At 33.1% G+C, this 14324-nt stretch overlaps 1 protein-coding gene across 2 annotated transcripts in view; it reads right to left on the bottom strand.

Moving 5' to 3' along the window:
* Positions 1-14324, bottom strand: part of NOVA1 (NOVA alternative splicing regulator 1) — a 144036-nt gene that overhangs the window by 41392 nt on the left and 88320 nt on the right. The window lies entirely within an intron of this gene.

The following is a 14324-nucleotide window of genomic DNA, read 5'->3' as shown; positions in this document are numbered from 1 at the left end:
CATGTTCCTTGTATACATACATGTTTCTTTTTTTTTTTAACACCACTTTTTATTTCCTCTCCTAATTGTCTCAAAGAAGGGCTTTGGATTCTAGCAGAGTCAGATATCCTTAAAAGTTCTGAGAGTACCACTCATTCAGTGTAGTAACAAATATGAGTACTTATAAAAGGGACTTAGGGTTGGAAACTGGTAACACACAGATGAAGATTTATGGACACAGCTTTTAAAGAACATCCTCTTAAGGGTGAAAAACAGACATCAAGCCATATAATTATAAAATAGTATCATATGAAAAACAATGGAGAAACCTATGTAGCTAGCATACACAGACGGTCTAGTGTAAGAACATTTAAATCAGTGGACAGAGTTTTGGAAAGCTTACACAGAAGGTAAATTTTGGAATTTCTACCATCCTATTCACTTACCCTGCTCTTCTTTTAATCATAGCTAGCAGCACCACCACCTGACATTTTGTTAATTTTTACGTTATCATTAGAATGCGAACTCCTGGATGATAGTGAATTAGCCCATTTTGTTTGGTGCTGTAGTTTCCCCAAAGCCTATAGTCCCTGGATATTACAATAAATATTTATTGGATAAATAAATCCACACTGCCTTTATTATGTAATTATAATAATGAGATAATATCAGTTAAATCAAATATAGTAAGTTTATAAAACTTGAAACTCATGAATAATTGACGAAGATAATAGTATTTATTTCATATCTAGTGAATAAAATGTAGACATATGATGTGAGAACTAAAACAAAATTGGTTTGCTCTAATACACAGGTCTATAATTCATCTTATACTTTACAGACATACCTTAAGGCAATGAAAATAAATGATTAGTTTTTCAGACTATCACTCTGCAGACTGGTATTAAACTGTAATCTTCTCAGTGTCCAAACCTGACACACAAACTTACTTCTCAGAAATAAACATTACTTTACTGAACAGTTATCAAAAAAATTTAAAAATGGTATTTTAAAGCATAAAATATTTGTCTTTGAACTAATATAAAAACTTCCAATACCTACATATTACATTTCCTTTTGGCACTAGTTTCAAAAATTCTAAGCTACCTTATAAAGTATTTTTAAAGTATACTTTAAAGAACAAAGTTGTGAAGTCACAAATATTTTAAAAATCATGGGGAATTTATGTTGTTTTAAGGATTAATTGCCACATAACCATTTTTCTAGTAGTTTCAAATTGTAAAAGTATAGTAAAATATTATCATTCTTACTGAAAAAAAACCTTAGATCACAAGAATTAGGGGCGGAAATGAAAGTATTATTATATGAATACACCTAAGTTAAACTTTCTATGTTTTAAACAATGGAGATCTAAATCTATGAAAAGCTAAGCTTCCTAAGCTGTACAAAATATGGATGGCAAGTATATATTTTATTTGTAAGGATGGAGAGAATCTTTTTATAATGTGAGTTTGAAGACTTAATATTTGCTATTTCTCCTAAGCAGCTTTTATCATCATTGTTTATCTTGATGTACCACTGTGCTTCTCGGGTGAAATGATCTAGTTTATAGAAATACTCTAGGGAGTCTTTACAAGGTTGTATTAATTGTTCGATAAATGACTAGAAAGGATGAGAACTGATCAATGCAGTTCATGCAAAGTGTTCTCATCTGAGTCAGCAAACTAAACAAACCATAGATCAAATGACAGTCCTGCTTTTAGAGACAGCCACAGAGTGCTGGGTATGCCAAAATAGAAAAGGAAATCAGTCGAACCTCAATAGGGATTAAAAAAATAAAAATTAAAAATGGCACTACATAACTAAAAAGAGATTATACAATCCATTTTGCTTTAAAATTCTAATTTAATAGACTGCGTCTCATATTAGACAATGGTAACGGTAACCTCACTGCTCTTCAGATTGTGTAGACTAACAGGTATTAAATGGAAATGACGGAGCCATTTAGAAACATGATTGTTTAAAACTAAAGATCACATAGCATGTGTAAGACAATTGGAAGAGTTCATAGGTTCAAAGTTGTAGTATTTATTCTTTAAGAAATACATTACATTACTACTATTAGAATTACTTTAAAAAAGAAAAGAAAAAAGGAGATTGTTCATCTCCAATGGGAACTGCTATAATCCTCAGAAAAGATGCTGTCACGTTCTTTAACTGAACTCTAATGGCCTTTTCACTTAGATAACACAAAACTATAATTTTTAGGAAAAAGTCACAAAAGAGGGAAGACTGTCAGGTATATGACCAAACTGTGTAACAAAAATGAGACTATAAATCATAAAAGTTGCTATTTTTGTCATTTTAAAGGCCTTTAAGCTCCATTAGTGTCTAAACTAAACTGCCAGTTATCTATTATTTTTATTTAACAGTAACATTTGCTTCTCTTTGTAATAGGCTAGCAACAAAAGCTGAAAAAGTTACATAAAAATATTGCCCACATTTTTTATAATGTAAACGTACAGGTATATAAGACAACATTAATTCAAAATTGCACTTTTACGGGAGAGATTAGAAAAACTCTTAACAGGTAGGGTCAATGTCAAATTAGGCAGTGAAATTTGAAATGGTTGTAAGTTTTGATTTCATATGAAATATCATCTAATGAAAATGCATGTTTCTAAAATTAGGTACAATTATCAAGCAAATTCCACAGCAATATTTAGATAGAAATTTAATAAAGTATATTCACTGTGTGCTACTGCAGCCTTGTAAAATTACTAGAACTGTTTCTGCCTCAATTCATTTGTGCAGTGAATCCCTTTCACTTGTATCTACCAAGCACACTGTTTTTACAAGTGTTAGAGCTCTTCTTTTGTTTTGTAGTAGATCACTTTCATCAGGAGGAAAATGTTATAATTCTTCAATTTTTGAAGGTCCCCCCTCCTTATGACAAAATTAGAAAACTACCATTTGACAAACCAAATAAAATAACTGATTTAGACAAAAATCATAACTTGAAAGGTTAATGGGAAATTCTCAATGAAAAAATGAGTCAACCACCATATGAATTCAGTGATCAACATCAGCATTAACTACAGTGTGAAAAGCAAACATGGGCTTTTGGATATGATGCAATATGAATCACAGGGCACCAATTAAAAGGCGTGTCCCAAATAGTTAAGCCAAACCTAAAACTAACTAAATGTTTCCACTCGTTACAGTTTACAAGTGTACTGAAAACAGAGAACTAATGCCACCACAAGGAAGCAAACACAATCGTGGTAATCTGATTAGAACTAGGTATTAGATAGTATCATATAATTACTGTTAATTTTAACAAGTGCAATTATGACATCAGGTTATATGAAAAAGTGCTATTTTTCTATTTTCTTAAAGATGCAAACTGAAGTATGTATCATTAAAATCACTGAGATTTCCTTCAAAACATTTCTAACGACAACAAAAATGAAATAGGTACACTGATATCTTGATATCGCTGCCATATATATGATGTATATAAAGGGTTCATTATACTATTTATTCTGTTATGTATGTTTAAATTTTTCATAATAAGAGAAAAACATTTTAAAGCCCTACTGACCTCATACCCCTCCCATCAGTTACAGATCAATGTCCATATGCCTCAAAATTCCTTCTCTCTCTGTATATACAAATAGTGTCTACTACCTCAGTATCCTTTTTTTTTTCTTGAATATATTCCAATAAGGTTTTTGTCCCAACACTTCACTGAAACCATTCATCAAAGCTGTATCTGGGTAAATCTATCTTCACATCTTTATGTTGTTTAATCCTTCAGCAACAATTGACACAGTTGACCATTCTGTTCTAAAAACACTTCATGTGATTTTCAAGACAGTGAACTCTCCTGGTCTTCATTTTATTCAACTCATTCAGTTATTTGACAAAAATCTATGGAGTCCCTACCAAATGTCAAGTACTATATTACAAGCTGAAGAAACAGCAATGAACAAACAGAAAAATCCTGTGCCTTCGTGTAGTTCATACTCTAAATAATTAATGTAGACAAACACTATACATAAAACAAAATATATAGAAGAATACAAAATGAAATCAGTGCTAGGGAGAAACTTAGGGGACAATAATAGGATGAACAAAGACAAAAATAAAAGTAAAGAATGAAAGGAACCCTACATGTCATGTTCACTACTGTGTCTTCTGTGCCTAGCACACTGTAGATGCTCAAGAAGTACTTTTTTTACTAAAAGAGTAACTCTCTAAATTTATCCTCTGCCTTAAAATCATTAGATTTTAAGACCTTTTATCTATAAAATGTCTGTAAAACTAGTAAGCCTCTGGGTTTATAAGATCAGTCAATATATGTAAAAATGAGATATATTTTGGAAAATAACTACAGAAACTAAAGTTATAAATTACCATGGCTATAAAAAAGAATATTCAATGAAAAGATAGAGGAGAAATGATGAATAATTCAATTTTCTTCTTCCCAGGAGAGAAAAAAAAATAGATCAATTCTAAAAATGTAATCTAACTAACAGCATAAAGTTAGGGCAAAAAAAGGAATAATTTTTGCTGTAGTCTCAAATATATTCTAAAACTTTTTAGATATCAGAAAACTATTTAAAGCAGAATGAGTCTAGTATAGAAATAATGGGCATATACTAATGACTTGATCCACATTTTTTCCAATTATCAACTATAATGAAAATTAGTAAATTTTGGCTGTAAGAAAATGCATCAATATACACTCTCATTGAGATTGTAACTGTCTTATGATAAGAATGAAAAAAGGTACTCTTTAAGAAATATTAATGTCAACTGAGTAAGAAAACTGGCTGCATGAGTGACAGTGAAACATTTCACAATAAAAAATATCCAAAATTTAGAATATTAATAATTATGTGGCAACCTATAGACAGTATTTTTGACCTCAAAAAGAACTGAGAGTACCATTTCATATGCAACAGGCAAAAACTGAGATTTAAAACAAAACATGACACATAGAAAAATTTTACAGCAAGAAAACAGCTAGTTTTGTGTATCATGTGCCACAGAGTCAGCTCGGACTCTTGGTGACCCTTTGAATGACTGACATCCACATGTCCTGTCCTCAACAGCCCTGCTCAGCTCCTATAAACTCAGGCATATGGCCCCTTTTAGCTAATATTCTGAATGAATATGGCTTATTTCTTACAACATAATATTTAGCTTCTACCATTTTAAGAAGCATATCCCATTTTGTTACATATTTTAAGTACATTTAACATTTCCATAATACTTGGATTAAATTATATATTTCTGGGCAGTAATAAGTGGTAACCTCAAGATGTCTTTGGGTATATGTGCTTATTTATCCTTACACCAATGGCACTCTGTGATTAGCATGTTTTCTATCAGTTTTCATATTCTTCCCCTGTCACTTACGCCTGCTGTTTGTATTGGATTCCAGCAACTCCTCTCTTCGCTCTTACTTTGGTGCTTCTAATTCTCAATGGCTTGGTAATCAACTAAGCAAGGCTGTTGAAACTATATAAACTACCAGCAAACAGGTTTCTAGTGACAACTATAGAAAAAGCTCAAACTTTGCAAAATCTTTTTTCCCCTGAATTCGAGGTTAGTGTCAATGGATAAAATATTCCTTCAATGCCCTCTTAAGGTTTAAAACCATATGTAGGCATTTTTATATTTAAAACTAAAAAGAGAGAGTATTTTTAAATGAATAAAGCTGCTTGCAATTAGTATCTCACTATTTTCAATCTATAATCAAGATAATTTAATTATATGTATGTGTTTGTGGTTTAACAAAAGCATAAGCATTAGTTCAAAATGAAACTAGACCACCAACTTACACCACACACCAAAATAAACTCAAGATTGACCAAAGACTTAAATGTAAGCCGTGACACCATAAAAGTCCTAGAAGAAAACACAGGCAGGAAAATTTCAGATATCCTGTGTAGCAATATTTTCACTGATACATCTCCTAAGGCAAGGGAAATGAAGAATAAACAAATGGGACTACATCAAACTAAAAAGTTTCTGCTCAGATAAAGAAAACATCAGCAAAATGAAAGGGGAACCAACTGTATGGGAAGACATATTTGCCAGTGATACCTGAGATGAGAGTTTGATCTCCAAAATATATAAAAAAACTCATATGACTCAACACCAGGAAGACAAATAGTCCAATTAAAAATGGTCAAACCTGGCTGCTGTGGCTCAGTGGATTGAGCGTCGGCCTGCGAGCCAAGTGTCGCTGGTTCGATTCCCAGTCAGGGCACATGACTAGGTTGCACGTCAGGTCCCCAGTTGGGGGCACGAGTGAGAGGCAACCACACAGTGATGTTTCCCTCCCTCTCTTTCTCCTTTCCCCTCTCTCTAAAAATAAAATAAACAAACAAATTAATAAATTATTTTTTAAAGAAAAGGTCAAAGAACCTGAACACTTTTCCAAGGAGGACAAACAGATGGCTCACAGACATATGAAAGGATGCTCAACATCACTAGCCATCAGAGAGATGCAAATTAAAGCCACAATGAGATACCACCTCACAATGGTCAGAATGGCCATCATCAACAAAACAGCAAACAACAAGTGCTGGTGAGGATGTAGAGAAAAGGGAACCCTAATGCACTGTTGGTGGGAATGCAAACTGGTGCAGCCACTGTGGAAACTAGTATGGAATTTCCTCAAAAATCTAAAAATGAAACTGCCTTTTGATCCAGTGAACCCACTACTGGGATTATACCCTAAGAATCCTGAAACCCCAACTCAAAAGAACCTATGCACCCCTATGTTCACAGCAGTGTTATTTACAATAGCCAAGTGCTGGAAACAACCTAAGTGCCCATCTGTAAATGAGTGGATTAAAAACCTGTGGTACATTTACACAATGGAATACTGTGCAGCAGAAAGAAAGCAGGAACTACTACTCTTTGGGACAGTGATGGAACTGGAGAGTATTATGCTTAGTGAAATAAGCCAGGTGGCGAAAGACAAATACTATATGATCTCACGTGTAAGTGGAGTCTAATAAACAAAAACAAACAAATGAGCAAAATAAAACCAGAAACATGTAAATAAGGAACAAACATAGGGGTGGGGGAAGGGGAATAAGGGGGGAAAGAAGAGGAAGGGTCTAATCAAGGAACAAGTATAAAGGACCCATTGACATGAACAACAGGGTGGGGATTGACTGTGAGAGCAGGAGAGCGGGGAGAGGGGCAGGGGAAAGCAACAGGGGAAAATTAGGATAACCATAATTAAACACCAATAAAAACATAAGAGTGCAAAAAAAAAGCATTAGTTCATTGGCTTTCCTTTAGTTTAACTTTTAAAATCACGGAGTATCAATCATTAATAATATCACATATTACAAATTTATGGCTAAACAGAACAAAATGTAAACTGATTTAAAAACTGAGAATAACAGTAACAACAATGATAAATCTAACAGATTATAATTTTTGAAGATTCTAATGCAAAACATACATCTTTCTTTTAATATATTACCTTTCAACAGATAATGTTACCATTTCTTTAATGTGTATCATTTTTAATAATCTATACATGATAAACATCTATTCTTATTAATGCCTTTATAAACAGATAATTTACATGTACTTCTTAGGTTATGTTTATTGCTGTAATTTCATCAATAAAAGACCCATTGAAGGGTATTTAAGGTAATTACATCAACAAAAGCCCCATTTACAAACATTTAAAGGTTTGCTAGTTATAGAAATACTGCATTATGTGGAGAATATGTGCTTTACCAACATCAGAAAGTGAAGCCAATTCAAAGGTCTCCTCTGAAGTTCAAAACCATAGATCTTTTCCCTTGACTTGGTTTCTTTCCATGTCCCTATATCCATAGGGCAAAGCTGACTTAAAATTATACACAATTTTATAATATCTCATGATATTCTAAGTTGAGTGCTTTAAACGGTGATTATACTTCCTTATACAGACTATTTATGATTTATAAAAATACATGTTATAATACACACATATATTAATGTAATTAATGTATCATATAATTTATAATACTACATATAATTTAATGCTCACAATAACCAGGGCACATAATATTATTTCCAATTTAAAAAACAGTTGGTCAGGACACAACTAACAAATGCAGAAAAAAATAAAGTTTTGTCAAATACCATGTTCTTTCCATTACAACACATACCTTCTGAAAATGTAATGTTAGGTCAGCTACCAAATTGTATCCATTTCAGAAAGTCACATATGTTTCAGCTCAATGATGAAAAAATAATTTTCACCCAAGTTTGATAATTGTTATAAAAATACACGGAGTCATATTGTTAACTTCACTTAACACATTTATTCCATAGGATAAATGATTGACCCTTCTTTGCAGAAAACAAGACCACTAAATGAGGTAGTTACTAACTTGTGGGCTATTAGCAAATTTTTTAGAGTAAGTTTTCAGATCAACAAAAGCACTGGGGAAATGGGCACAAAAAGTAAGCTCAATTTGTAATTGCAGCTTTTATACCATTTTGCAATTATGCACATTTGATAATGCTTCCTCCTATCCTATAATTATTACTAAGAGGAAAATATACTATTTCAAGGGGATGCTTAAAAAAAGAAATCATACGAATTGACAGCTCATGATGCAAAGTAAAAATTGCTTTTGTTTTCCAGGTGATTAAATCCTTACACAATCATGTCTCTACTTCTAAACTGTAAAAGTTTGCAAAGGGCCATGATAATATGCTTTAGTCCCAAGCCAGTATTTGAAGACTTGAGTCTCCATATAAAGCATGCTTTAACATTAAAAGATACTCAATCAAGCCAAAATATACTTTTCAGAAAAATATAAAAGTATTCATATTTTTGCAAATGTGTTAAAAAGGTGAACGGGGAATATAGTCAATAACATTGTGATGAGTGCGCACAGATGTTTACTAGATGGTGTGGTGATCACATTGTAAGATATATTAACTATTTGATTCCTTATACTGTACACCTGCAACTAATATAATATTGTATGCCAACTGTACACAAATAAAAATAAATAATTTCTTAAAAGTACTCACACCTTCCAAAGAACTTAAAACGAGAGAAAGAATGTGGATCAGGGTAGATGTCCAACTTCTCACTAACTCAACCTGTCCCATAAATGTAAATGACATACTCATTTCCTTTAAAATAGTTGTTCCCATAAAAATAGTATCAGGGGCAGAGGAGACTCTACCTTTTGAAGAAGCTTGACTTAAGAACGCAGACATATCTGAAAATTCTAAGTAACAACTGTATATACTGTAATTAATTTCCAGTTTTTAAATTCTGAAGTGATACCAAAGGTCCTACCAACTTTATCATGATGATAAGTTGTTCATTCATTCTCAGCACAGGTTTATGCTAAATTCAGGATTACCACAATCCTAGTTTGGTCAATATTATTATCATTTAACTTCCATCATAGATTATAGAAATATAAAACTGCCATGACTAAATTTTACTTAAAATTTAATTACATTTTTATATGAATATATAAAACAGACTTCCTAACTTCGCCTCCATTCCCAATCGTTTTTGACACAGATTAGTGCTCTTAAATATCTGCATTAAGAAAAATGGCACTTGGAATTTTTGTAATAATACCTTATATAATAGGAATTCACTTGCAGAATTTTAGAAACCATGCTTGGAAGCAGGAAAAACAGCTTACAACAAATGTAGTATCAAATTGAGCTCGAAAACTCAGAAGTGTGACAAGCGGTGGCATGCATCAAAGTCATTTGAAGGTAAGGAAAAAACACCACTTGACATGCAGCGTGGTATCAGATGTGAGGGCTGCTACTATAAGCTGAGAGCAAGAAGATGAACATCTCTGCTGAGAGCCCCATTCCCAACATATAACACAAGTTATCACCTTTGAGATCCAATATAAATGAATGCATTAGCCAAGTTTAACCAGTGACTTTATTCCATAATTACTTTAAAAATAGAGTTATTAAAAAATAACCATTCTTATCCTGAGTCCATAAGTCCTAGATGAAGGCAAAGCCCACATTTGCAATAATTTTAAGAGTAAGTCAATTATTGAAGTCAGTGAATGATGACAAATGTCATACTGTTGATCATGCACACTATATCAAATGAATGCAGAGGAAGCATAAAAAATTTTGACCCATTAACTTGCTAGGGAAAGGAATATGAGAAAGTAAATTTGTAAGGGTTGGAAAAATTGTAAATATTTCAAAAGAATATGTAAACTTTTTCTTAAAATTTTATTAAAATATTAATTTTGAGCAGTTTTATGTGTGCTAATATAAAATGACTAAATATTTTAAAATTGTGTTAAATTATACAATTTTCCATTTAAATAATTTTTAATTGTACAATTCGGTGGCAATGATTATATTTACGAGGTATACAAACATCACCACTATTTCCAACACTATATCACTCCAAACAGAAAGTCTATAACCATTAAGAAAAAAATCTCTATTCCCAAATCCCCTTGTAAACTCCAATTTCTGTTTCTATAAATTTGCCTATTCTAGATACTTCATATAAGTTGAATCATTCTCTGTCCTATTTTGTCTGGCTTACTTCATTTAGCATAACATTTTCTTCATGTTGTAGCATAAATCAGAATTTTATTACTTCCTATGGCTGAATAATTTTTCGTTTTATGAATATTCTACATTTTGTTTATCTGTTCATCTGTTGATGAACACTTTGTCTGTTTCCGCCTTTTGGTTATTGTGAATAAAGCTGCAATGAACACTACTAGTGTACAAGTATCTGCTTAGGTCCCTTTTTTCAAATCTTTTGGTATATACATGTAAGTGAGGTTGAGGGGTAATATGGTAATTCTATATATAACTTTTTGAGGAACAGCTGTACCATTTTATACTTCCACCAACAATGTACATGGGTTTCATTTTTCCACATGCTCATTAGAGTTATTATTTGTTTTAATAAAAAATCTTAATGGGTTAGGTGCAGTTTTGATTTCCATTCCCTCCATGACTAATGATGTTGAGTACCTTTTCACTGCTTATTGGACACTTGTGTATCTTATGTGTAGACATGTCTATACATGCCTTTTTGGCTGCTTCTATTTTTGTTGTTGAGTTTTAGGAGTTTTCTATTTATTCTAGTTATTAAAGCCTTACCATATATGATTTCCAAGTACCTTCAGATGTAAGGATTTATTTCTAGACTCTTAATTATATTCCATTGATCTATCTATATAATATCTATTCTTATGTCAGTACCACACTGTTTTGATGGTTTTGATTATTATAGCATTGTAGCGATTTTTAAAATTAGAGAGTCCTCAACTTTGTTCCTTTTCAAGATTGTTTTGGCTATTTAGGACCCCTTGGCAACTCCATATGAATATGAGAACTGAGTTTTACATTTCTGAAAGAAGAAAAAGAAGCTGTTGAAATTTTAATAAGGATTTAATTAAATGTGTAGATTGCTCTGGTTAATATTGCTATCTTAACAGTATTAAGTCTTCCTACTCATGAACACTAGATGATTTTCCATTTATTTAGGTCTTCTTAGTCTTTCATCTCCTTGGTTAAATTTATTCCCATGGATTTTATTCTTTTAGACACTGTTGCAAATGAAACTGCCTTCTTAATCTCCTTTGGGATTGTTCATTGCTGGTGTATTGAAATACACTGATTTTGTGTGTTGATCTTATACCCTAAATTTTGATGAATTTGTTTATTAGCTTTAGTAGTTTTCATGTAGATTCTTGTGGGTTTCCTATACATGCGGTCATGTCATCTGCAAATGAGATATTTTTCTCTCTTTCTTTCCAATTTTGGTTATCTTTTAAGAATTTTTCCTGTTCAATTATTCTGATTAGAACTATCGATACTGACTCAATAGTAGTAATGAAAGCAGGTATCATTGTCTTGATCATAGAGGAAAAGCTTTCAGTGTTTTATTACTAAGTGTGATGCTAAGTGTGGGTTCCATAAATGTTCTTTTCCACGTTGGAGAAAAAATGGCAATTTTGTCAAGAAAGAAAATACAAACCTAACACTAGTACATCCTGCTAACCTATATTCTACTTCTATATTATAGTTTTACTATTACTATGGTGTTGAGAACAAGTAGCAAAATATTGTATTTAAATAAATAGCTTCAGCATGCCATAATATATTCTGAGAGTATCGTAACTTGGGGGCTGAAGGTGAAGCTGAGAAGTTAATTCTTCAAAGTTCTTGCACTCTTTGCTTAAAAATTATTTTTGTATTCATATAAGCCTCTCTCCTATCTTTGTCTCTGTTATTCTGAATTATCATAATGCTATGAATAAAGCCTGTCAACTGGGAGAATCCCAGGCTAGATGTTACCTGGATGTAATGGAGTGATTCCCTGTCAGAAATATTCACGCACTATCAGAGGAACACATAACTCTCCATGGGCTTAAACCTCCTGACCCTCCTGGATAGCCCTCTTGATTTCTGATCCACTTGAAGACAGATCCTTGGACTCCTGGTCACCTACTGGCCTTTGATCCATGTGAGGACAGAGGACTGGCTCTCTATCATCCTCTGGCCTCCCTTCCTTTGGAAGGGATTTCTGGGCCTTTGGTTTGCTGTTCACTCTCTGCAGTTTCTGGCCTCCTGCGCCCTTATTCATTATCCTGCCCCTGTAATTAAGTCCTTGAGTATGTATCCTTTATTTAGTTCACTTGAGACAACTGATCCCCCGACAAGTGGCTACCACAACACCTCAGGTTCTCACTATCCTTGCTCCTCGCCTCAAAGATCACCACATCATTTTAAGGAGAAGAAAAGCAAGGTCAATGGTATCATACCTTTAAAATAGTAAGCTGGACTATAACTTTAACTGCCCATCTTCATACGAGATGACCATTCCTAATATTCCTGTACACCAAGGTTACAGCGGAAGTCTGAATCTCTTCAGTCATTATCACAGGCTCACAGCCCATGTCTCTGAATCAGACTTATTTCCTACCCTTCCCTGTGGCCCCTGTACATGTCCCTAAATCTCTTCATTGTGTCCTGTTACCTCAGTTTCAACATAAGCTCCATATCCAAAACTTCTTTCATAAATTTTCCTTTAGTTTCAACCCCTGAAAAAATTTGGCTGTACTCTTAGGTCTTTATGTCCCATGGAGCCCTCTGAACTGGGGCGGCTTTTCTCTCAAAACCAGGTTACGTATGGCCACAAACTGTTGATATTTTCCTTACTCTCTTTGCCATCACTTCTTATTCCTTCAACGCTTTTGGGAACAAAGGCTAAGCAGGAGTTTAAGTAGAGAGGTAGATGTATATCAGAAAAATTTTCAGTCAACAAGGCATTATGAGACGGATACTGGTAAATTATATCCATGATGAAAAATAGCAAGTGGTATAGTATGGCATTTTACTTTTCTCCTCCATTTAGTAGCCTCAGTTAACCACTTCCCCTTTATGGAAACATTTTTTCCCTTGTCTTTTTTGTTTCATAGTTGTAAATACTATAAATATATACAATGAATTAATTCACTCTCCCTCTGCTGACAAGTCCCTAATGCAAACCATCACGTCTCTAAACAGAACCATTACAATAGCTTGCTTCCCTTATTATACCTCTACGAATCAACCTTTTGCTTCAAGTAATTTCTTGAACATGCAAATTATATGCAATTTACCATTTAAAATCAATGTATTCTCATCTTAAAAGTTAAATCCAATTCCTTTTACTCTGGCATTCAAAACTCATCATGATTTGGCCTCTGCTTATTTGTCAAGTACTCATCTCATATTACTCTCCATCTCTTTTTCTTTACTCCAGGGAGTTGAGTCTTTTTTAGTTCAGGGAACATGCCAAGCGAGTTCACACTTAGGCCTTTTTCCCCTACTGATCTCTATCTTGGGAGCACTTTTCCTGTTGGTGTTCCCATAGTAGCCCCTTTGTCTTAACAGCCATAAAATCACCTACTCTCCATCACTCTCACTTTATGTTTATTTGCTTTCTCTATGACTCATAACTTCCTGAAAAATATTTTCGTTGTAATTTGTTAACTTCATTGATTGTCTCTCCCCACTAGAACAAAAGGTCCAAGGTGGCAGAAAACCTGACTGATTTGTTCATAGCTGTATCCCCAGTCCAATACTTAGTAGAATGTTAATAAAGAATTATTAATTTAATGAATTATAGTATGGCCTTGGATGAGACACATTACATTAAGATGTTACTAATCTAGGCAGATTATATTAAAACCTAAGTGACCAAAGAAGGAATATTTTTACAGAGAAAATGATTAAACAGGTGAATTATCTATGACACCAGGATCATTATCAGGCTCTTTCCTATTTATTAAGAATCATTATCACATATTTTCTACTGAAATCTACTAATGAAT

Source organism: Furipterus horrens, unplaced genomic scaffold (assembly GCF_987537825.1).
Source record: "Furipterus horrens unplaced genomic scaffold, mFurHor1.1.pri manual_scaffold_3, whole genome shotgun sequence".
NCBI lineage: Eukaryota > Metazoa > Chordata > Mammalia > Chiroptera > Furipteridae > Furipterus > Furipterus horrens.
This window is presented reverse-complemented; position numbering and strand designations above follow the sequence as displayed.